Raw genomic sequence first — 25,544 nt, forward strand, 5'->3', positions numbered from 1 at the left:
CATTAAACGCGTACTGTTTCGATTCTATCTCCTCGCTACCTAACAACCCTACCAGTCGCCATAACTTCAACATTAACGGCGTTACAGCGTTACGTTTCTTTGTGTCGCGTCCACCGACGGGGGACACGGACACGGTAAATCTCACGGGAACGAATTACAAAATTACGACCTCGGGCCACCCCCGTGATTATTATAAACCCCGTGAATTCAAAACATGTTTGTTACACGACATTTTCGACGGTTAAAATGATAATGGATGAATTGAACTGTTGATGCTTAACGTTAATGGGCCATTTCGTTTTTTTTTCATTTAATTTGTTTCATCCATTCGTTCGATTGGAATTAATAATGTTTTTAAAAATTTTGAAAAACCCAAATTTCGATAGAATCAATAAGAGATTAAAATTTTCATTTTTCAATTCGCAATTGTTAATTCTACTTAATTATTCGAATTTTCATTCACCTAATTTTAATATACAATTCAATGATCCTTCTAAACTGAAAGAAAGTATTAAATTATTCAATCTAATATAAATACATCTACAACAAGCAAGCAAGCAAGCAATCTTTATACCCGTAACCAACCAAATTTTCCCATTCTTTCTACAAACAGGCGAGAATTACAATAATTTCGTTAATGTGGGATGCGATTTTTAAAAAAATTATCGGAGAGAATTGACAAGGGAAAAGGTAACGGGTCGTCAGAGCGGAAAAGAGAGGCTTAATAAATCTGCACCGAGAGAGATCCGATCGCGCCGAATATATTTCTTTGATGCTCACCGGGTATAGCGGATCGACCGTGTCCACCCAAGGATTTATACCCGCGACGAGATACGTGGTATTTTATCCGTTTTATTTATTTATTTTTCTTTACTTCTTTATTTTTTTATTTTCTCAAGGAACCGCCGCTTCGAATAAATTTTTATTCGTTCAAGTCGCCGGCTTCGATAAGGCTGCGCGTGAAAATATGGCGAGTCCTTCGATTCTCTTTCGGTGGTTTTCTTGCGTTCTTTTTTTTTTTTTCTTTTGGCTACATTAAAATGCGAGAGAGGGAAAGAGACGAGGGAGAAGGAACGTAATTAAGATGCAAGAGGGGGAGAGAGGAGGAAACGTTCGTGATAATTTTCGAGTTGTTTCGTGACTTTACTTACTTACTCCTTGAGATCTCTCGTCGTCTCGAGAGTTAAGTTAAGAATTACCTGGTAAAGGAGAAGGTAAAGAAATAGAGTTATTTTGGACGATGAGAGAAGAGGAAGTGTTGGAGACTCGTCAAAATGTTATTTCCTCTAACTGAATTTATCGGAATGAAATGAGAGAAAGATACAGTATTTCGTAGAATGAACAGAGATCGAAAATACTGAAGATCGTTCGCAAAAGAGAATATATTATAGATATTCACATTGTCGGTGAACAATGTACTGTTGCATGCTCGCAAGTTAAAATTACGTGCATCAAGTTCTCGTGCAACCACGACCGTGTGCCTTCCCTGTTTCGCCCGATAATAAATGTTCATTTCACCTACTATATAGCTGCGTTTAACCCAACACCACACTTTCTACCGTTTCATTTTTCATCCAAACCGCCATTCATTCAACACCCCGCATCCTTAAATAACGCCATCCTACCATTCACCAAACCTCGCATAATATCAATCATTCTTTCCAAATAAACCGGTACCCGCGACATATAACTTTACTTTTCCCTCCCCCTCCGCTTTCGCAAAACACCCCATAAAACACCTTTAAAAAACATTGGTTTCCCTCGAAAGTCATTCGTTCCTTTCGATTATTCATCTCGTGAAAAACCTCCCTTCTGTTCGAATCCCTCCACTTCCTCCAACGAACACGAGACACACCTTTATCCATTTTTATCGCTTGATAAAAATAAAGAAGAATTCGCGTTTTATCTCCCTAAGACCCGATTTGATTTATGTAGTTTCCCTCGATCTATCCGAGACGCAATTACACATTACGGCTAATAGCCCGTATTATAAACAATTTGAGGATCAAGTTGGAACGGTTTGCAGTGTGATTTATCGGCTACATCTACAAAGATTTACGAATCGTGGATAGGGTTGCGCGATACCGCTTCTAAATAAGATCCGCTCGATCGGCAATAAATCAATCGGGTGTCGAAGATAAATCGATTCGAGTACTCTCGCATGACGTGTTCATTCTCGAGGATCGGGAGCGGGGTGAGATATTTCGAGGGCTTGACTTTCGAGGGCAATCGCCTCGTGATCTTTGGGCACAGCGCATGATTTTTAAATTCTTCGGGTTTTTTCTCTTTTTTAAAGATTAATGACTTTATCGATTATTAACGGTTGCTTGGAAATCGGTAATTCTGCACGGTATAATTTTCTTTCGCGTTTGCGGTAAGCTTTGTCGCGGGGACTAGCGATGATTATGATTCGTAGAGACGCAGGTTTATATATATATATATATTCGAAATTTTTAATAAAAGTAAGAATAAAAATCTGAAACTAATCTTCTCAATTTTACTCGGTTTAATTCTAAGTGTTAAAGTTATTCATGCTTAGGAATGATTAATTATTATCTCATCACATTGTTCAGTAATAAACCATGACTGTACCTGTGATCAGCAATTATGCGCTTAACGATCCTTTCGTAATTCAGTTCCTAAGTTATCTAAGCTATTGCTCGCGTTATAGTGAGAAATTCGAGTAATTAAACGCGTCAATGTAAAGATCGGACAAGTGCCTATAAAATTACACAACCCTTATCTTGAGAATCTTGAAGGAAGATCATAAGTAACGTTTCTGATATCGATAAATAATACTACTATTTTCATGTTCCCTAAGAATGCTCGGTTGTTATTTTGCAATTAATTTTTTGCTGATACTAAAGTTTTAATAAGCAAGTTTTAATTACTTCCTGAACTATCAAACTATAAAGTTTATGCGAGGAAAAGATATTGCAAAAACTATCTTATTTAGCTTAATGAAATGGATAATTTTTGGTATAAAATAGATTTATAATATATGTATGTCGTGTGTCGAAACTTTATATAAAGAGGCATGCATATTGGCAATTAGAAATTGCAGAAAATAAAAATAAATAAAGGATTGAAACTCACAATACGTTGTCTTCAATCTGGATGTTGATCCAATATTTGAAAAGAAACTAGTCGATGCAGTCATTGTTTCACTGGTATTGTTTTCTGTTTAAACAAAATATAAATAATGATTTAAGTAATATTTTTTATTTGGAATTATAAATGTTTATTGTTGATAATTGCATTAGAAATACAAATTTCCTTATAATTTTTTAAGATTATGAAAAAATTATCTTATTGTATGAATTACCTCAAATAGAAGAAAATTATTAATACAAAATAAGATTAAATTTGGTATAAAATTTATAAAATAAACATTGTATAATTTGAATTTGCATGTTCAAGATAATTATTAAATATATAATGTTTTAATTTCATATTTACTATATGTAATATAATTAAAATATTAAAAGATTATATAATTTTAATTATATTATAAAATTTATTATAAAATATGAATTATACATAGATTTCAAATTAAAGCAGAAAGAATTTGTATTAAATATATTACTATATACAAATTTTATCTTTCATAAGGAAAATAAGCTTTTTTCAAATAGACTTAAAATCTATATTCTAAGAATACCTTCTTATTGCGAGTCATTTTCCATTGTTTTTAATATTTCACACACACGAGACGCAATATTTACAAATATTTCAAAGTGAGAACGTGGTCGAACATGACTAAGTGCGTCGTAAACGAAGCCCTGTGTTTACCTTTCATACATATGCTGTTCAATTTATTATATATAATATTTACTGTGGTTAGAGGTAAATTAGAGGTTGTTTGGCATTTATTCAAAGCATTGAATTCAAAAATGAATTGAACTACGTAATATATCTATCTTTCATTATAGATGGCTTTTATTATATTTTGTGATCAACCAAACAAAAGTTTTTTTTATAAATAATTGTATTTTTAATTTTAATAAACTAACAACTGATAAAATTTATGAAGTAACCTTACTTATTCTTTTCTTATTCCATAAGTTTGAATAATTTTTAATTAGCTTTTAAAATTCATTTAAATAAAAATGAATAATATATTCTTTTAAGAAATATATATATATAATAAAGGATATTATAATAAAGGAAATGGAATTGCTCATATTTGCATGCAATAGATATAATTAAAACAAAAAGAATTTAATATATATATTTCTTTCAATGCTTATTATTTATTTATATAGCCTTTTTCCTTATGAAATTTAAATATTTAATATTTTATATGTAATATTTGAGGTAATTTCACTTTAATATGTAATATTTTTTATATATGTTCCCTATTATTATCGCAATAACTATAATTTGACCCCTCACATTTCAACAACGCTTCCAGCAATTTACGATATTTATCGCATCGTTAGAATACTAATTTAAAGAATAATATGTAACAGAACTGTTCCTATCGCAATTGATTCCACTTTCACCCTACACTATTATATGTATTCCGACGTGTTCCGACACGACGAAATAAATCAGTATTACCTTATGATTGTAGTGTAGAAAATTCCGATTCGGAATGGTCAACGTGCCACAGCTTCTCTTTTTATGAACGCATGCTCCTAGCATCTAGATATCTCATTCTGCAACATAACATAACCTAACGTAATTCACCAACGAATCTAACTAAGCGTATATCGCAAAATTTTACGAAAGTTTCTCCATACTATACCTCGATCGATGTTCACTTTCTCACGCAGTGAACTGCATCAATAGTCCCCCCACTTTTCGTATACTTTCCATCGTGTAGCTTGAAGGACTAAACGCCGGCCGCTTCGTATCATGCTTCGTATTTCACAGCGAACGAACCCCGATGTTAAATTTATTCACACTAATGTTCCTCCTTTCCTTGATAACACATTCTTGCACAATAAGACAAACACGAAACAAAGTTAATGGACAAATTACTTTCTGTCAGGATAACCGTCCGTAGTGTCGAAATTTATTGCGTCGCTGATCGCGCGAAAAAGGACGCTCTCGTTCAATGCGCGCGCATCATGCGCGCATCGACCCCCGCGCATGTGCGACGCGCCGTTGCGCAGTGTTAACCCCGCGCATGTGCGTAGTGTCGTTGCCTAGTGTCGGACAGCATGGTGCTTCGAGAACGCGGGAAAAAAATATTAACAAATTGTTTTGTGTGGTGCAATAAATATTCATGGCTGAAGGTGAGACAACAGATACTCTAGACCACATGGTAAGTCAAGTTTACGGGATGAGTCATCGCCCACTTCCTTTTTCGATACAGTCGGAACATATCGGCTCGTTCTTGAACGTCGTCATCGTATCGCCGGACAATAAATAATACGTACCGTTTACGTGAAGCTGTTTACGGCGGTTGAAAGTGATATTATTCTCTTCCTATTTTTCTTTTTTTCCGTTCTCCCTTTCTTTTCAACAAGACTAACCACTCTACTCGCTTAATTAAATATCGTGTTAAACGATTCACGAATTCATTCTATCTTCTCTACAAGAGGACGGATATCACGTGACTTCCATATTAATGGCTACCAATGGCGCGAAATTATGAAAAGAATATTGCCTCCAATTCCGGAAGAAGATGTTTGAAATGAGGAATCAACATGAAAAAAAGGTATTTAATTAAAATAATTTTATAATAATATATAGTTTTATTATGTTTTATGGAGTATCAAAGAAGTAAATAACTTATTTTTCTTGATTTATGAAAAATAATAATTGTATTTTTATTTAATTCAAAAATTATGAATTACAAAAGTTTTAAACTTAGAATTAAAATAATTTAAATTAGATATTTTATTTTAATTAGAATATTTTTTATACTTAATTAATAAATATATAATATATATATATTTATAATATATATATATAATTAATTATAAGTAGGTAATTGATAATTAAAATTTTATTATATTAGTATATTGATTAGCTTTAAGAAGACACTTTATAGAAATTATCAATTTTAATTATAGTATGATTTGATATAAAACTATGCTTACTTTTATAATTACAATTTAATTTCTATATCCTTTTTTCTTTCTATTTCTTTTTGTATTATACATTTGTGTGTCTTACTATACATAAATCAGTCTAAAATCGTAATTCGAAGCGTGAAGACTTTAGTTGCAATGCTCGTCACGCTTTCTTATTTATTGTTAAATATTTTTTGTGTTTTTTGATTTATTCTTGAAAGATTCATTAGAAATAATAAATCTGTAATATATCATCAGTATTAATTTTATGTTGCTTTGCACCTCTGAACATTTTAATCAGAGATAAAATCTTTTAAGATTTCACTCAGAAGACACATTATTATTACTATTTCTTTTTCCTCAATGAATATTTCCTTTCAACTTTATATGGAATTAAATACAAATCTAATAAATACAAAACTATTCTAACATCTAACAATCCATAATTATAATTTAGAAAATAGAAAGATAATATACAATGCTTAACAATTAAATCTTAATATTTGAAAATTTTCAGAAGAAATTTCAATATTTTTCAAACATAAATGAAAATAGTTTCTATTCATATAATATTTCTTTAAACTTTAATAAAACTTTAATGGAAACCTTGCGAGACGGAAATCGACTTATTCATGCGAGCAACGTTTCTCTTCTATTCCCAGATAGATTCATATCGTGAAATGCTTGTTCGATTCCGATCTCACAAGATTCTGATTCATCTGATTCATCCTCGAACAACGCGAATAATCATCGTTAGATGTTCATACTTTTCTAACAAGAGATTAAGGGTAATTTCAAACGTCCGCAATCATCCGAGACGCGGATGTTGGTCGAGGAAATGAATCCATATGTGACTCACGAGTGTAACTATAAATTATGTTTTTGTTTTTTTTTTTTTTATTAATCTTCATTTTCTTTTGACAATCTTTTTCAAAAATCTATCTTTTCTTCAATCTTGAACTTGGCGTTCTATGCATATTAAACTTTCACGTCGTTAATCCATATTTTTATTTTTCGTGAGTGAAACGCATATCGTTACAGTTCACAAATGGATTTTTAACACGTTGTGCGCGATGAATCGCTAAAATCAAGCTCTAATTAATTTTTGATCGAATATTTGCGCGACACTGCGTGTTTCTTATACTGATATTAGCAACTTCGAAAAATACATAGATAAAAAATAGAGTTAATTTGCAACAAATAATCGAGATAAATGATTGTTTTGATATCGACTAAATAATTACATGAATATTTCGTAAAAAATTTTATGCAAATTTTAGAAATAGCGAATAGAAATTATTCTGGAAAACTTTTAGGAAAAAATATATTGTTTTCTTTAAATTATTAATGCGAATCGTTCGATTTTCTCGTATCGCGATAAGAAATTTAAAAAAAAAAGTAATCTTAGCAGACAATTTACAATTCTTGCACAAATAATATGTTAGTGAAACAGGTTACAAAAATTATCACGATCATATTCCATCTATTTCTTAACAACGGAAAAACACAATAAACAAACGTATTATATCTGTCAAACAAGCTAAACCTTATTAAAAAAACGTCAATTTTCCTCGAATTTATAATTTCGATACGCATTTCTCACTTCGCTCTATCGCTCAATTTATTTATTTATTTTTTCTCGTCCTTACATGATTAATTAAAGTGATATTAAAAACAAAAAATTAAAGGGGGGGATGGAAAATTAAAATGCAAATGAACGAGCGTGAGTGTATCGGTGGCTGTGAATTTATGAATAAATTTTACCACGTCACAGACCGGATTTAACTTCATCTAGTTTAATCATGCGACTTAATGAAGAATCGGGGATCGATGAATCTGAATCTTTAACAGAGCGGGGGATATTTATTTCACGATAGATCACGTTTTACGTTCTAAAACACGATCCCGATTCGAATGAATCGAAATAAAAACTTTTCCTTTCCTTTATTTCGCTTCGTCTTCTTCTCGCGTGGAATATTGTTGCGAGCAACTTGTAGAATGTCAAGGACTACTTCTATGAAGAGGTAGAAAGAAAAGATAGTCTGTCTCTATTGATTTATTATTGAATTGTTGTTAATTCAATAAGCGCGTTAATATTTCAGTATTGGAAAGCTTGACAAATTCGAAGATACTCGTCGTTTCACTGTATCATTGGTGGGCAAGGTGTTCAAAAACATATCCTCTTTTAGAATTAGAAAAATTCGAAGTCGAAAAATTTTTTCCTCTTTCTAATTCCAATCTTTCGTCGATCGTCGTTATTTCAAATTGGAGTAAAAATTCTAACAATGTCATTTATAAATATTTACAATTAATATTAATAAGATAAAAATCCTATAGAATTTAACCATCGTATCGTAAATATTCGTTTGAATTCGTTTGAATATAGAATAGCTATCACGTAGGATAGATGAATATGCATGAAATGAACAGATCGGTTAATTAATTAAAATCGACGATCATTAATTAATCGTAATTAGTGATCATTTATCAAGGACACCATAACAATAAATACCATAACATAATACCATAACCGTAACATAAATTAAAATCTTAATAATTTTATAAATCGATATAAAACCAGAAATCGCTATAAAATATAAAAACCAGCTGATTTAATCGCTTCGTCTGCCGTTTCTTCCTTTTCTTTTCTTTTTTTTTTCTTTTTCATTCCGAGTGCAAACAAGATGACCCGGTGATATCGGAGAAATTATTAACGGGAATTTATGTATCCTGTCATGGGTCAACGGATGACGAAGAAGAGAGAGACCGTGCAAGCCAAACACGTGCGAGAGTTATATTGGCTATGAATATAAAGTATCCGTAAAGAAAATGATCTCCTTTTCTGATAAGACCTGTTCTATTTTAATTACGCACATTTAATAAATAAAATTCAATCGAATATCGATAATTCAAATCATAAGTTTTATATAAAGGTTTCGTAGAATTTCGAGGAATCGAAGAAACGAGACGATGTTCCTTGTTTTTCATTTCGTTCTCGCTCGTCGATAATTCAAATAATAATATAAAATAGTAGTTTTTTGAATAAGAATTAAACAAATTCGATATATAAAGATTGGGGACAAGAATTATAATATTTTTTTAATTATCTCGGACTACGGTAATCTCGAGTTAAACATCCACGTCTCCATTTATATTCTCATAATATTCAATACTCATGTTCAACTCAAAAAATCAAATATCCATTATGTTTTCAAAATTATCCTATAAATAGTCTCTGAATTCTGCAAGGTATCGAAGGAGACGATGTAGAGTATTATATTTTTTTGAAATTGGGGACAAGGATTAATATCTCTTATATGGACTCTCAGTATTGGATCAGAAAGAAAAATATCTTAAATACCATCTTTTGTTTCCTAACTTAATCTCGAATTAAACCTTCATCTTTAAAAGAATTAAAGAAATTCAAGGAATGAAATCCGATCAAAATTATCAATATATTAATATTCAACTGAAAAGAATCACCAAAGCATTTCTAAGATCACCCTATATATATATATATATATACACTCTCTCGAAATTCCGCGAGGTATCGAAGGCGATGTTCCTTCTTCTTTTTTTTTTTAACTTCGTTTCAGTCTCGTTCGTCACCATTATTCTCGCGACCCTGCCCTTGAAACGGGTTTGCAGCCCATGGTTTCATTTCAGCAACGGCCACCGCCTCTGATTGAGTAACACCGCTTAGCAGTATCCTTCGCCGCGTGTGTTCGCGCGTTTCGATTTTCACTCGTTCTAAAAATAATCCCCCGCCTCCGTGTCAGAACTCGAAACGTTCGGCTCGCTCTCGATCGGCGAAACGATCGACAGACCTCTCCTTACTTTCTATTCGGATTTATCTCGAATCGCTTGACAGTTGGAGGCTGAGCGTGAAACTTCCTCGACGATTCTCGCCAGTGGATGAAAACAGTGAGATGCAGAGACGCAATCTCTCTCTCTCTCTCTTGCTTTTGTTCTTCCCTTCAGATTGAATTTCATACAGAGATAGGTAATTTCACAGTCGTTAAGAGGACTTGCTCCGTTTTTTTTTTTCCTCCTCCTCTCTTTTCCAAGGAATAATTATTCGAGGAAGCTGGGATTGCTGGGTATAATTGTTGTGGATATGGAAATTCTTTCATTGTATTGGATTGAATAAATTGAGCTAAGTTATTATATACGGTATACATTAAGAAGAATTTTTCATTCTTCATATTTTCTTGAGAATTATTCGAGAATTATTTACCAATCAAAATTGTTTGAAGCCTCAATCTCTTCCAAATACGTTCATCTTCAAATTTCCAAGGGATATCCCTCGAATCGAATTATCTCGTATCGAATTATCGTAATTTTATTAGAAAAACGAGCTTCTTTTTTGATTAACGCATCGAGGCAAAACTCTGTATCGTAGAAGCGAGCGTATCTTATTGAGGCTGGCTTATCGCTTACACATTTTCTACGTGTAAGCTCGATGTAAATCGGATCTTACCGGTGGGTGTACATCGGTCCACATGGAACCTGACGATATTACCGAGTGTCCAGCGAGTGACAAGGACGTCTGGCTCACCACCATGCTAGATTTATGGGATCAATCGGATCTGGTTGTATCTCTGGTGTAGATCGACATCCAGATTCGACGTAGGTATATCGTGCGATTATGAGCAAAAGGATACGTATATACGTGGGCACAGCTCGTGTTAGAGACGCGTAAAGGTGTAAGTGTGCGGTGTGTTTTACATAGCTGGCTCCATATATGCCACGGGAACACGGAACTCTTACATCACCTTCGATACCATTGCTCGCAATTATCGATATAACGTGCCACGCAGGCTGAGCAACTTTGTTAATTTCTCGACGATGATGTTGTATCCGTTTGATTAAAAATTATGTATGAAAGGGAAATTTCTGTTTATAATATTATCCTTTATAATTACAATTGAATATTGTCAATCGTATCGTGGATTTCTCTAAAAAAGATTTAATTAGTAATTAAAGTATAAAAATAAGAAAGTCAATATTGAAAATATTCTTAAGCTATGTGTATATTAGTGAGCTACTTTTAAAGAGTATAGGATATCAAATAGGAAATAAAATATATATTTCATATATAAAAATTTGTTATATCGGATTGTAAATAAAATTAAATCTCCTCTTTCTCGATTGGTATAAATTTCTTATCCGCAGTAAATAAATTTCGTAAGTAAAACAAATATTCAAATGTTATAATATTTAGATCGGCATATATGATAGAAATAATAAATTTACGCGCGAATAAATATCATTCTATTCGTGTATTAAATAATTCTCAATTTTTATGCATTCGTTTTCGATCTTTTATATATATCTTAATCGTTAATGCAACGTTACACATACACGCAATATGATATAATTATTCACAATCGATTCCATCAAAAGTCTCGTAATTCTCACGCTGGCATTCGATGAAAACGGCTTAATCGGTTAAACGGATAATCGAGTCCCATTTCAGAAGTTGCACCTGTTCCGATAACACGTCGGCCGCTTAACAGCTTACCAGTGTGTACACTTTCATACCTTTCACGGTTTGACGTTGACGCGTAATTAGCTCGCCGCTAAATTATCACCGGTTATTGTATTTGATTTGGTAAATTGGCTTTCGGTTCAATAAAAGGCCCTTGCATCTCGAAATTTATATAATGGACAGAGGCGTTTCCTCCAGAGATTTTATTCGTCTTTAATTAAGTCAATTCCATGGGGAGAAGAAGGAGATTTAGATGAATTACGTGTACGTTAATTCATTATATTTGATCTCTATTGGATCGTGCTTGATTCGAGATGAAAGTAATGAAATTGCGCGAGGATTTCAATCATAGAAATTGGAATATGAAAAATGGAAAATGATTTGGAAAAATATTTGGATGCCGTTTAAAATTTTTATGTTAAAAAGTGATTAAAATCGGAAATTGTGAAGTTCGTTGAAGAAGTTTAAATATTGACGTAAGAATTATTTTCACGTTAGTACACGAAGAAAAAGGCGCGTTGTTATTTCTCTGATAATGAATCGATAATGGATATCTATTAATTAATAAAGAATTCATTAGCTGATTTAAGATATATAAATTGGCCAATTTATATCATTGAATTATAGCTCAAGTGGGAAGCTGGAAAAAAAAATATCTGATAATAAATATCTATTATAATGCAATATATATATATTTGATTTATCTTATTTAATTATAGGTTAACTTGATAAATTCGCTACTCCATAGAAATTAAATGTATAATTACAATCTTATTATATCGTAGATGTATTATCAATCTCGTTATGGCAATTAAGTGAATTTTGTTTCCTTCGTGATACTGTTTTTAATAAATTAAATAAAATTTTCCATCGTACATTTCAAAATTTTATATATATTCAGTTATTATCGCATTTATTAATTGCCAAGTATTGATTAAATCACTGAATAGATAATCTGATCAATTGAATGATCATGCATTATCATATTTCTTCAAAAAAAAAAAGGAAAAAAGACGAATTACGTATAAAATAGAATCAAAATAATACAAAAACAATAATCAAATTCATTCATAAAAGAAAATCGTGAGCAATCGTTAAATTTCGAACGTTTCCCCTGTAATTTCAACTACTGAGCCGGTTCTATGCGTTAAAAATTCTGAATAGAATTCGAGACTTTTCACAGCGTTTGCTCAAACGAACACTATCGAGGCGTGGTTCAACATGTCGAACGTGGTAATAGTACATCTGCTTTTAACTCGAGGACGGCAAACACAAGACTATTATACGTGGAAAGAAAAAAAAAAAAGACAACATCTAACGCATTAAACGTTGCCTCGTTAACCACGGGTTAATACTTAATTTCCTCTCCATAAAATATAAAATTTCAATTTTTCTTCTAATTCCTTACCACGGTCTATACCGCGTCCATCTTTCCACGTGATACACACGTTTACGTAATCACTATAATTTAAAGAGTTTCCAAAGCTCCCCGTTGCCGCGCAATTATCCAAAGAAGAAATCGTTAACGAACGCGAACACGATACCATCAATTTACGAACGCTTCCATAATGTTTTAAGCTTCTTGGTTTCTCTGGCAAAAGAAACGCTTTCCAGACACAGTTTTGCGATCCTTAATTGCACACCTGCTTTTGAACCCGAGACAGAATGATGTGAATAACGATAGGGTAAAATGGCACTTGCCAACCTTTTACTCATCGAAGGAATGAACTAGAAATGGAATTAAAAATTAGAAATGGAAACGATTGAATTATTTTCACTTTAAAATTTAAGCTTTTGTTTGCGTGTATGGGATATTATTGTTTTTCTTATTTATAATTTTGTTTGTTTCTTTTTTATTTCATTGTAAAGTGGAACAACATTTTACAATATAGATGTTTAAAAATATTTTGCTTTGGTTTAGTTATGAAGGATGTTGATGCGATGGGAGTGAATTTGCAATGAGAGAAAGAATAAATAGAAAACTTTATTAGAAAATCAATGAAAATGTTTAAAAATTAAAAATGACATAAGATAGGATTCTATATTTTTTGATAAAATTTAAATCCTTAACAGATAAAAAATATTGCGGTAATCGTTTTTCAAAAAGAAAATATTATTAAATTATTTAAAAACATTCAAGTTGTTAAATATTTATTAAATAGATGATTTGATATTCTGACTGATTCGAAAGTAAGAAAAGGAAAGAAACGTATAAACATAAAAAACATACAAAAAAAAAATATCGGACTTTGCAGAGATTATTATCTATTAAATCGAATTCCTTAAATGATGATAGTAGATGTTAAAATTTTATAGTATTGCACTTTCTTCGCATCTTTGCATGATTCTTAAAAAACTTAGAAAATTCCTTTGTAGCTACGCGTTGTGGTAGCATGTAATTAATTTGTGATCGAGTCATTAAGCAAACATGCATTATCTAGATTTTGAATAATTTAGAATAATGTAGAAATCTTGGAAATTTTTAGGTGAAACTTTTTAGTTTGAACCTTTCGAATTAAGATCAAATTAGAAGTTATAGTGTGTACGAATGTATCGAATAATAAAATTAAACTCGTTATACAGTACAGTGATTAAACACGGATATTAAATATCTTCATTTCTACGTCTATTATTAAATATGCAATTTTTTACGGAAAAACATCTAGAATTATAATTACGAATAATAATACAAGGGAAATAATTTGTATTTTTTGATAAGCAAGAGTTATTTATTTATAAGTAAATGAAAATTAGTTTCATATGTTTTTCATTATCAAAGTTGTAGCATTAAAAATTTGCAAAATATTAATATTAATAATTTAATATTGTATCCTGTAGAATTATTTAAATATTATTATAGAAAATAACTGATATCTTCATCTCTAAAATTCTAAGCAAAATAAAATTAAATTACATAAAATACAATATGAAATATTTTCAATAGAATAATTTCTATAACGAATATAAATGAGATAAAGCAAGATTACAATATCAGTGCATCAATTTCATGATTTGATATTGAATACATTAATTTCAAAATTTTTTTCGAACATTTTTTTTTTTTTTTACATATTTCATTCCAGATTTTAAACTAATTTTTGTATGATAAATGATCTCTGCTCGCGTACAACGATAAATCATCTTACGTATTGAGTTTTAAGAAACTCTGGAATTTTGAGTTAAATTTCGAATCAACTACAAATCACTGCCCATTACCATTGCAATTTATATGCTTGGTACGAAGCCAACTTGAACTGGAAAGCAACGTCAGCGTGTAACAAATGAAAAAGAAGACGTAACGCGTTAAATATGAATGTTAAATATACCATAAAATACTTGTTATCTTTAAGCATAATCATTGCTGTTTTATTTATGTATAACCTCCTGCAACGATTCGCGAATTTCAACTCGTGAAATTTTAATCTTTTTTAAAATTCAAGAGACTGACTCTCTATTTAACGAAAATTTATATGTATTTACGTAATTGCTATAATTCCAGGATTTTTTTACAATTACAATAATTAGGCACTAACCTGATCTTTTGCTCGAAATTCTTATTCAATGATATCTTCATGACATTTTAAATATACGCGTATACGTTTCCCCTTAAATTTTACGAATTATTTTTAAATTCCGATATTTTCCTTCCATTAATTGTTATTAAAAGAAAAGATCGTTAAACGAATGAATCCTCTCGATAATTCATATCAAAAACAACGCCATCAATATTACAGTACCTCGGTGAAAGAAATACTTTCGAGACACAGTTTTGCTGGTCGAACTGTTTAATTGTATAGTTGGCTTTAACGAGTTTCGATAACATCGTGACCAGAGGGGAAAAAAAGCAAGCAAAATTATACACGTGAATATTAAATCTGTCATGGAACAGCGCGTGAGCGCTATCGCATTTTGCGCTGTCTTTCTAATTACTGGAAACGTTGACACGGATAAAATTGTAATTTTTTAGTGAAGTTAGTAGTTTTTTTGCAATATTAATTCTTTATTCTACATCCAAATGAAAATAAATTTTTAGATAGATAAATAGATAGATTCTAGATCCAATGTTTAGTTTATTACTCGATAAATACAATTCAGATAATTTTTGAAAAAATTATTGAATTATCGTTAAATATAATTTTCTTGGATATAAAATCATTCATACTGTGTTATTTTATCCGATAGAAATCTATATAATAATTTTACTATTATTAAATATTATTCAAGAATAATGGCGATAAACACTACATCAGATTAAAAATTCACACAAAAACTTATATATACGACCGGTTTTGTACAAACAGAATAATAGAAGACTAAAAATATACTAATTAATTGACCTCAGATGCGATTCAAGAGATATTTCTTCATTCCTCATCCTGTTATTACAAGGATATTTTAGTAATTAAATTCTATGACATCACGCGTTACTATATAAATATACATAATTCTGACAGTTAGTTTGTTCAATAAAAAAGAAAAGATAGGAAAAACAAAAAAACTTACAACGGTATTAATCAGTTCAAAAGAAAATTTGAAAAGAAATAAGAAATGCCATAAAATAAAAAACCAAATGTTAAAACAATTTCAAATAATACCTTAAAATGCCCAAAAATCATCGATTTAAAATAAAATAACAATAAAACGACGATTAAAATTAAAATTCCCCTTCGAGAAAAATTTATCTCAATAACTCCATTCTCCTTTCAACACAAAGCGGAAACAATGAAATACGCCGTACATCGTTTATTCTTAACGCTCGATGAAAGCACGTTTAAGGAAATCACGGGTGAAAATCGACTGAAAACGCGAAATGTAAGGGGAATGTAAAGTAGGTGTATCGCGTGGTGGATGCACCGCGAAAGACATCTGAGAAAATGAAGATACCGTTACGAAGCGGCATAATTGTAGTCACGGCTAATGCGAGGACATGGAAGAACCGTGATACGCAAGCGTAAGCCGGTATCGCTGTACGTAATTGTCGGAAACCCTGGCAAATGGAATGTTGTCCCCGGATCGGGGTCCACACCACTAAATGCATGAAATATCATCGTTTCGATCCACCGCGTTATCGTTTCTCGAATCGAGAATTAACGTGCCACCATGTAAAATATGAATTTCTGTTTTTCCATAACCAGGCTTTTTCAATCCCGTTCGTGGAATCGGCTCAATCGGTCGATCGGCACGTACGCCTATTGTACTTTGAATTTATCCGAACATTTTTATTATTTTTTTCACCGGATGTAATTCAATTAGAAAATTTCGAATAACAGGGACAGGGTGTTTTTCGTCGAAATGAAATATGCTTTGCGGGTCATGCTCTGGATATTCCTGTTGACAATCCGTGTCGTGAATGATTTATGGCTACTAGTCACTTTTGTTTTATAGGCTTAATGATAGTTTACTTTTTTTTTTCTAATTATGATTTTGTACTCATGTTTTTTTCTTTTTGTAGAAGTGTATTAATGAATGATAATTTAATAAATGAGAGGAAAAGAATAGGGCAAGTTAATGTTGAGTTAAAATTCTTTAAACTTAATACGATTTCATTTTTGCACTTTTCTCTTGACGTTTTCAAATATTATTCAACGATAATGTTATTTATAATTAAAAAGGATCAATCATGACATCTATTGCTTATCATTATGATAATCACATATCAATTGTAATACAGCGCCAATTGAAATCTATAATCCGTTTCGATATCATTCAATTCCAATTAAAGAGTTACTTTTAATCGTTAGCTTGTCACGTTCACTTGTTATCTAAAAATAGACTAAACTGATACTAATAGTATACATGTACTTATACATGTACAAATACCAGTTTGCGGAACATGTGTTTCTGTTCGCCATTAATTCGCGAGAAATTTCTTTGAACTCGTGTCATGATAAAAATTAGGGACTGCTTTGAAGCAGACCTCTGGGTCTCCTTGTTAAATTGGCGTAAATTGGGTTGCGGCATGGTTGGGAAATTGTGTTGAACCGTTGCTGGATTTTTAAATAGCGGCGAAATACTGGATGTACGCAAGAAGTTGATGTTATTTCTACTTATATGGGGTTGTTAATGGGTTGCCTCGATATGCTAGGATTCTCGGGATGTCAGGTCGTTTTAAGAAAGTTTTATTAGAGTGCATTAGAGAGTGTATCTCGATTTATCAAGAAATTTGTTTCTTCTAAATTTATATAACAATTTCATTTAGTTTTTTTATTTTGGACAAACTATTCATTACAGATATTTTTACTTTCTTTTCTTTCACTTTCGTTCATTTTTAAGATTTTAGAGTATTGCATAAAATAATTTCCAATAAATTTTTATTATCTATATTCGAAATTTTAGTATTCTAAATATTTTATTAAAGTATATTATTAAAGATATTTTTCCATATAAAGAAAATCCTATTCAAACTTTAAATTCTTTTAAAACTGTGCAATACTTATAACATATATTCAATATTTTAAAAATATCCTCGCTTCTACAATATATATAAAACAACGATCGATTTTATCCATTTATGCAAGCATTCTTCTCAACGAACACTTTTATTTTAACATCTTGCCTTATTATAAAAATTTAAAAACTCTCCTCGGATTCCTATAATGTTTCTTGACGCAATCGTGTCATTGGTCCAAGAATATTCGTCCCGAAACACGTCCGCGGTATCAATTGGAGATTAATTTCAGGAATGCGATTCGATCTGCGGTCGGGAAATTTCGTCGAAACGGGTTTCCAGTCTGATAATGTTACCCGCGACCTGTTTCGGCATGAAATACTTTCCATGCCGTGGTGAACACTAAATAGATAGCCGAGGAAAATGCGAGGCACATGCGAGCTCGCGTACGCTCGTGGCCGCGCAGCGGAAATGAATAAGGAGCGCGTGGACGAAAGGACTGCTCGCACGAAATAATGAACACTTGTACCTGTATCCGCTTGTAATTTTGCAATATTTCGATAACGTGTTTGCATATTAAGGGGGATAAATATCGTTTCGATAAAAAGATTTCATATTTTTCATCTCGAATTCTATTGTATTCACATACTTCTTAAATTTTACGTTTAAAAAATAACGCAAAAGAATTTATTCGTATTAAATTTTCAAAGTTTTCTTTTTCTCTTTTTTATTTCTCGAAAATATTAAATTCTCTTCGTTTTAATATTTTATTCGTTAATTAAAGTTTGTAGCATAAAAATTGTGCAAAAAAAATTTTACAACACGTGTGATTGTAATAATAATTATATAAAAAAATTTAAAAAATTATATAAATAAAATAGTATATAATAATAATGTATATAATATATACATAATATATAATATAGTATATAATATAATAATAATATGTGTAATAATAATATAATGTGAAATATTAAACCAAAATGAATCGCGGGAAATAATAACATCGATCGTCATTAATATTCAAATTTGTTTTGATTTTACGTAGTCGCTTTCCAGACACGGAGCGAGACGGTCGTGTTTCTCCTCACTCCGTGATCGAATATCGTTTAATAAATTAATAAATTATCGTGTAAATAATTATAAATAAATTAAATAATTAATGTAAATAAAATTGTAAATAAAAAAAACGTTAAGGGGTAGAACGCAAAAAAATAATAAATAAAAAGATATTACAATTACAATGCTATTTGATTAATTTGTATTATTAAATTTCGAAATTTTCGAAGTTTTTTTTTTCTTTTTTATTTCGAAATCTCTCAAAATTATTAAATTCTCTTCGTTTTAATATTTTATTCGTTATTTAAAATTTGTAGCATTAGAATTATGCAAAAAAAGAATTTTACAACACGAGATTGTAATAAAAATTTATATAAAAAAGTTTAAAAAATTATATAAATAAAATAATATGTAAGAATAATACTATATTATAATTGTAATAATAATATTCTTAACAATCACAATGTGAAATATTAAGCGAAAATCGCGGCACGGGAAATAATAACATCGATCGTCATTAATATCCGAATTTGTTTTGATTTTACTGAGTCGCTTTCGAGACACGGAACGGAACGGTCGTGTTTCTCTTCGCTCCGCGATCGAATATTATATCGTTTAATAAGTTAATAAATTATCGTGCAAATAATTACAAATAAATTAAAAGACTAAAGAATATAAATAAAATTTGCAAATAAAAAAATATTAGAGAGTGGAACGCGACAAAATTATAAATTGTTACAAAAATTTTACAATTATTCGATTAATCAATCGTTATATCAAAATAATTTCCCATATTTTAATATAAATTACCAATAAAAAGAAGAATATAAATTACCAATAAGAAGAATATTATTTTTCTTCAATCTAACATTAAATCTTCGACACTTTCTTCGCCGAAGAGAACAAACTCGAAATAGATCACAGTGGTATACGTAACAAGAAGAACTATCATTTGACATTTATCCCAATCAATTGGCAGCATCCTCCAACCAATACCGAAAGAACATCGTAAATAAAACAAGCAACCGCTAATCAACCTCGTCTTTGATCCTCGTTTAATTAAACCTATCTCCTCCGATAAGGGAATTTTCCCACCGCGTGAAAGAAAATCGTGAATCTTTCCTGAAGTTTACCAGTCACGATTAACCTCGTCCCGCGATAGTTCCAATCAAGCTCGCCAGGTGCGCTCAATGTACTCCATCATCGGCAACCATTAACCTCAACTGAGCAATTAGTCGACATTTGACACTTTATGGGATGAAAATTCGTCGTTGATGGAAAATAAAAACCGCGTGCGTGTTGTGCGTGCTTCTTCTCTGTGTGCTTGGAGAGCATCGATTGCATAAGGGCCCGGAAAATTTATAAATGGCAGGCGGTTTACGCATTTGAAACGAGTGTTACGCAACGGTACATGCCGGTGTATAATATCGGGAGATAAGTACCGGTTTCGCAGACGCGAACTTCCACCAAAGTTCGCCCGGGACCGTTATTTGTTTTCGATAATTTTAGACCTATATAACGATCGATCAAATTCTGAAAGGTGGAGAGATAGGTTGAATTAGGGAGGGAGAGGGGGAAGGGGGAGAAAGGTGGAAAGATGGATGCGTTTAACAAGTTCGTTATTAAGGCCTCCACGAGTTGTGCAGTTATTTAATATTCTCTTTAGCGTATAACTTTCTGCACGGTTAGTTTCATCATGTACCCCATCTCAATTGTATGCACTTATTTGCATGCATTATTTCTGCGTTATCCTGCTATCTTTTATCAATGTTATTCCGATCGTTTTACGATTATATTTGGATTTATTGTTACCGGCTTTTCAGCGTAAATTTATTTTTATAAATCGTGATAAATTATAAGGTATAGATAGGAATTTTGTAAATTTCAAGTCACGTTAAATTCAAAGTTCGAGAAATGATTGAAAAAGAATTAAAAACTATTAAGGATTGGATACAAAAGTATACAATCGTATAGATGCAACTCGAAATTTACTTTTAATTATAATAGTTTGTCTTGCAATTCGATATTCGAATAGTTTCAAAATGAGAAGAATACAAAATGCACAGTTTAAAACGTTCGAAAAACAGGGACAAGGTGATCGTAAAAAGAAGAAAGAAAAAAAAAAATATCATGAACAGAAACCATAAAAAAAATAACATAAAATTGATAAATTTCTCAACTTTATACGTTAACCATCGTAATACCTATACATTTCAAAATTGCCCAGTAATAAACGTGTTAATTAACCACATCCGTATTTTAATGACTTTTTCATTAACGAACGCTTGTAAAAAAAACGTCGTCACGCGATCCTGTTGCGGAAAATATCGATCTCCTCTTTATTACAAAGAAAAAAAAAGGAGAGAGAGAAAGAGAGAGAAAAGGAATATCGTTCAAAATGCGACGCTTAATTAAGATAAACATTTACGGATCGGGTCAGCGTGTGGGAGAGCCGGTCCCATGACGTAACTCGTTATTCAATGCACTGCGATTGAACTTAGAATTCTATCGCGTTCATCCATATACATATACATCGTTATTCGAGAGAGAGAAAAAGAGACAGAGAGAGAGAGAGAGAGAGAGAGAGAAAGAGAGAGAGAAATGCTAGTGTCCCTGCATTCCATTACACCGAGGAATAGTTTTCGATCTTACGTAAGTAACGATGACTTTCGAGAAGAGAGAATTCAATCGATCTTCCAAAATAATGTTTCCAATGTTCGTGAAATAATTTGTTTTAGAGAGCTTATAGAGAAAGTTGAAGCCTCGAGGGAATCGAAGAGTTCGTGTTATCATCTATGGGAAATAAATCTTATCGATTTTTATATCCTTAATTTTTCTTAAATTCTTGCAATTAAATGCACGTAAGATGGCGTGAAAATAATTTTAATCGAATAAGAGCGAAACATATCCATAATTGATGGAGATGATCTATGTAAAAATAAAGAGTGAAATAAAAAAAAAAGTAATATAAATATCTGGATCTGTATCTGGACTACTACGTATTCAAAGATAGAACACGATTGATAATTAACGATTAATATAACATCAGAGTTTGTTACAGCCTTACAACTCCTTATAACTTAATTGCCTCTTAACTGCGTTTTAAAAGTTAGATTATTGTTGTGCGCGTATTAATTTTCTTGTTTTGAATATTTCTCCATCTTACTAAAGTTTGTCCGTGAAAACCGGAAGCGTCATGCATATCAGGTTGTCGATCTGAATGCATAATGCAATATTGTTAAGATCGTACGCCACATTATAAAATATTAATGAAATTCATGCACGTGAGAAGATAATTTAAATCCGCGTAAAAAAAAAAGAAAAAAAATTACAAAATTAACAAATCAAATTATTAAAAGTATATCCTTGTCTCGAATACATTTCCCGAATCGTTCTAATTTCATTTCACGCGTAAAAATATTCAATTGACTTTAAAATGAATTCCGAGTAAGGTCTCTCATAATCTCTTATTTACTTTAATCGGCTCGTGCATGAACATGATACAGCTGTTCTCTGTAACAGTTTACACAAAAGTATTTTTTCGGTATGTTTTGATTTCAACTCGTAGGTTTATAATCCTTGTCTATAAGAAATTCACGCGTCACGTTTCTTTCATCTTTCAATTTTTTTTTTCAATTTATAAAACACCAATAAACTTATAGGCATTTATAGTCAATTTATAGGCATCATAAGTTAATATTTAGAGAAACAAAAAAGGAATTAGCGTCAAATATAAATTTAGGATAGCCTATCACATTTACAAGTGATTCTTTAGGACTTAGAAAGAACGATCCAATATAATTTAAGATATAAAATTTATAGAAGCGTCTTTTATAGCTCTCTTTTATAGCTTTATGAAATAAAATGTGAAAGTGCTAAAAATAGCATTTTTGCAATCCATAATTCGATCGATTAATTTATATTACTCGAACTAATCCATTAGTATCAAAAATTTATAGAACTCGATAGGTTTTTAAAAAACTATGAAATATTTAGAAATTTCTTGTTGAACAATGCTCCAAGTTAGTTAACATTACTCGAGTCTATTAGTGTAATTCGTTCGAACGACAAACTTTCACATTGTTATATCAATCGTTATCTCCTATCCGTCCAGGGAAATCTTTTATTTCGTCGTTTCGAATGATAGTTGCAAAAAAAAAAAGGAGAGAAAGAAAGAAAAAAAGCATCAAGGCCTGCTTTTAATAATAAACGAGCTGGTGACACTTGTTCCGGCGATTTGTTCCATGAATTTAAGAAAATTTGCATGATCGAGCGTACGAAGTTAGCATGTAGATACTGTCCATCACATGAGTGAAAACGAGCCTGTGCGTGAAACGACTGCTTTTCATCGAGAAAATAAATCGTCGAGTTTAGATCGAGACGACCTTAATATGAATTTAATGCGCCTATCAGCAGGTGTCAAAGTTTTTCCTCCTTGTTTCCTTGTTCACATCGTTATATCAGTTAAAAATCGTACATCTAAAAATACGTTTCATATGATAAGTTTACTTTTTCATATTGCTACATATATAATAAATGTAGATAGATTTCCTTACAATGTATAATTCGTGATAATTTTTCTTTTTTTTTCATAACTGACTTTTTTACCACATATTTTTCTTTTTTCAAGATCTACTTTGAACGTAATTCACTGTACATTCTCGCATAAAAATGTTTATGCACGTAGGAATATTTATATCTCTTTTACATTACATGTATAACAAATATTGTTATTTATTTTTTTTTTTCATTATATTTTGTTGTAACGTTATATTTTTATGCGAGATATATACGATTTCGTGATTCATTGTATTTCTAACCTCGATCATAAGTGCATGTATACACGAGATTTTTCGACCATCCTTACGAAATCCTTGAAAGACACGATTGTGAAACTGGAATTTCACCTCTCGAACAGGTGATTCATTGACATTCGGCTACATTGAAAATCTGGTAGATCCAATAGGCATTAACGAGAAATGTAGGAAATATGGAAAATGGCTTGTTAAGTTTGACTTCGGTCGCACGATTTATAATACGGGCTGGGAGACAACTGAATGGGTGTCTGAAAGAAGGGTGTGTGTTGGAAATTTTTCGAAATGAGTTTCTCCGCGAAGCATAATTTATCGAGGATCTCGGTTGCACGATTTATAACACGGCCGAGACAAGTGAATGGGTGTCCAGGAGAAGGGTATATTAGAAATATTTTTGAAAAGAGTTTTTCCGCGGAACGTGGATGAACGTGCGATGTGAAAAAGAAAAAAAACGATCTAGGAAAGTTTTTAGTACTGGGTAATGGCGCCAGAGGTCAGGAGTGGGATGGAAGAGTTTTTATATTTAAAATTTTAATTTAGTGAACAAGTGTCCAAGCAACGTGTTCCACGAATATATTAACGTCTCGTAGAAATTCTAATAGCGTGACAAACTGCTTTCCCTCTCTCCTTCTCCTCCTCCCCCCTCTTCCTTATTATATATGAGGGTGGTCCTTCGAGAATACCTTCTTAGTCACCACACACGTGCATATTTTTCCAAGTTCGATGTACAGGATCATATAATTCACGAGCTAGTACGAACATAGTTGATATTACACGTTAAGAATTTTCTTTTCTTCTCATTAAAAGGGACGATGAAACATATTTTTATGCGAGATGTATACGATTTCGTGATGAAACGATGAAACGTATAAATTTAAACGTTTAAATTTTCTACAATTTCTCTTAATAAATTCAATCTCGAATCAAAAATACCTCACTTAATCAGTAATTGTTCATCAGATTGCGCGCCTCGCATTCCCAGCCACCGCTTCCGGTAGCATAAACGAAAATTCTTCCCTCTTCCTGGAAAGCAACGAAGACAAAATCGGTCCTCGGGTCGAGCGTGCAAAAAGGAAAGAAAAAAGAATAAAGAATTAAGGGGAAAAAAGGGAGGAAAAAAGCGAGAGAGTTACCGTAATTCAGTCGTAAATTCGCCATTATCTCGCGCCAAGCAAGTTGAATCGCAATGGTTAACGGTACCCGGAAGATCCCAACCACGAGCCAAATTGGTCCTTACGAAAAATAGCGGGTTAACGAGGGCTCCACGAAATGGTGGAGCGCGTGGACAAAATGGTGGCGGGCGTTGGCCACGGTCACGCGCCAGGCAGTCGAAAAAAAGAAAAAAGGGAAGAAAGAAAAAAAAGAAAGAAGGAATAGGAGGAGAGATAATCGGCAGCGCGTTCTTTCACGTACACCCGGGATTTCGTATGCCGAAGAAAGAACACGAATTCTTCTTTTTCCGCCTCTCGGTGCAGGAAGCATCGTGGAGATAAAGGAGTGGGGAGGGGAGGATGAACGGATGTTGAGACGAGTTTAAATGCATCCCGCGTACCGCCTCTGTTTCTCTCTTCCCTTTTTTTCTTCCTCCTCGCATTGTCCTCTACCGCGCCTTGGACGTTTCGCCGCGCCTCTTTGAACATAGTCGTCGTTGTCTTTATCTCTTACCTTTTTTTTCCAGTCGCTGGAAGAGATCTTTCTCCCAGAAAAAAATGCGCAAAGAAGTAAGCCGGTAATAGAACGCGATGGTTCGAAAGATAGATGAAAAT

General features: G+C 31.9%; 1 protein-coding gene and 1 long non-coding RNA gene across 16 annotated transcripts in view; one reads left to right on the forward strand and one right to left on the reverse strand.

The window, feature by feature from the left end:
• Positions 1–5,103, reverse strand: part of LOC133666848 (uncharacterized) — a 77,370-nt gene extending 72,267 nt beyond the window's left edge. For 4 of the 9 annotated variants that reach the window (XR_009831595.1, XR_009831594.1, XR_009831599.1 and 1 more), the window contains exons 1-3: positions 4,751–4,890; positions 4,564–4,661; positions 3,097–3,180 (exon numbers count right to left, since the gene is read on the reverse strand). This is a non-coding gene — a long non-coding RNA (uncharacterized LOC133666848). Of the gene's footprint in view, positions 1–3,096; positions 3,181–4,563; positions 4,662–4,750 lie in introns of all 9 variants that reach the window. The other 5 variants (XR_009831591.1, XR_009831592.1, XR_009831596.1 and 2 more) reach the window with 3 other exon arrangements.
• LOC107992891 (protein sister of odd and bowel-like) overlaps positions 1–25,544 on the forward strand; it is a 160,067-nt gene that overhangs the window by 62,916 nt on the left and 71,607 nt on the right. For 2 of the 7 annotated variants that reach the window (XR_009831588.1, XM_017049003.3), the window contains exons 1-2: positions 5,042–5,272; positions 5,550–5,668. The exons of 3 other annotated variants lie outside the window; for them this stretch is intronic. The gene's annotated coding sequence lies outside the window, so the exon portion shown is untranslated. Of the gene's footprint in view, positions 1–5,041; positions 5,273–5,549; positions 5,669–19,436; positions 20,372–25,544 lie in introns of those variants that run through there. 2 more of the 7 variants (XM_028664369.2, XM_028664371.2) reach the window with 2 other exon arrangements.

This window comes from Apis cerana, linkage group LG10 (assembly GCF_029169275.1).
Source record: "Apis cerana isolate GH-2021 linkage group LG10, AcerK_1.0, whole genome shotgun sequence".
NCBI classification, from domain to species: domain Eukaryota; kingdom Metazoa; phylum Arthropoda; class Insecta; order Hymenoptera; family Apidae; genus Apis; species Apis cerana.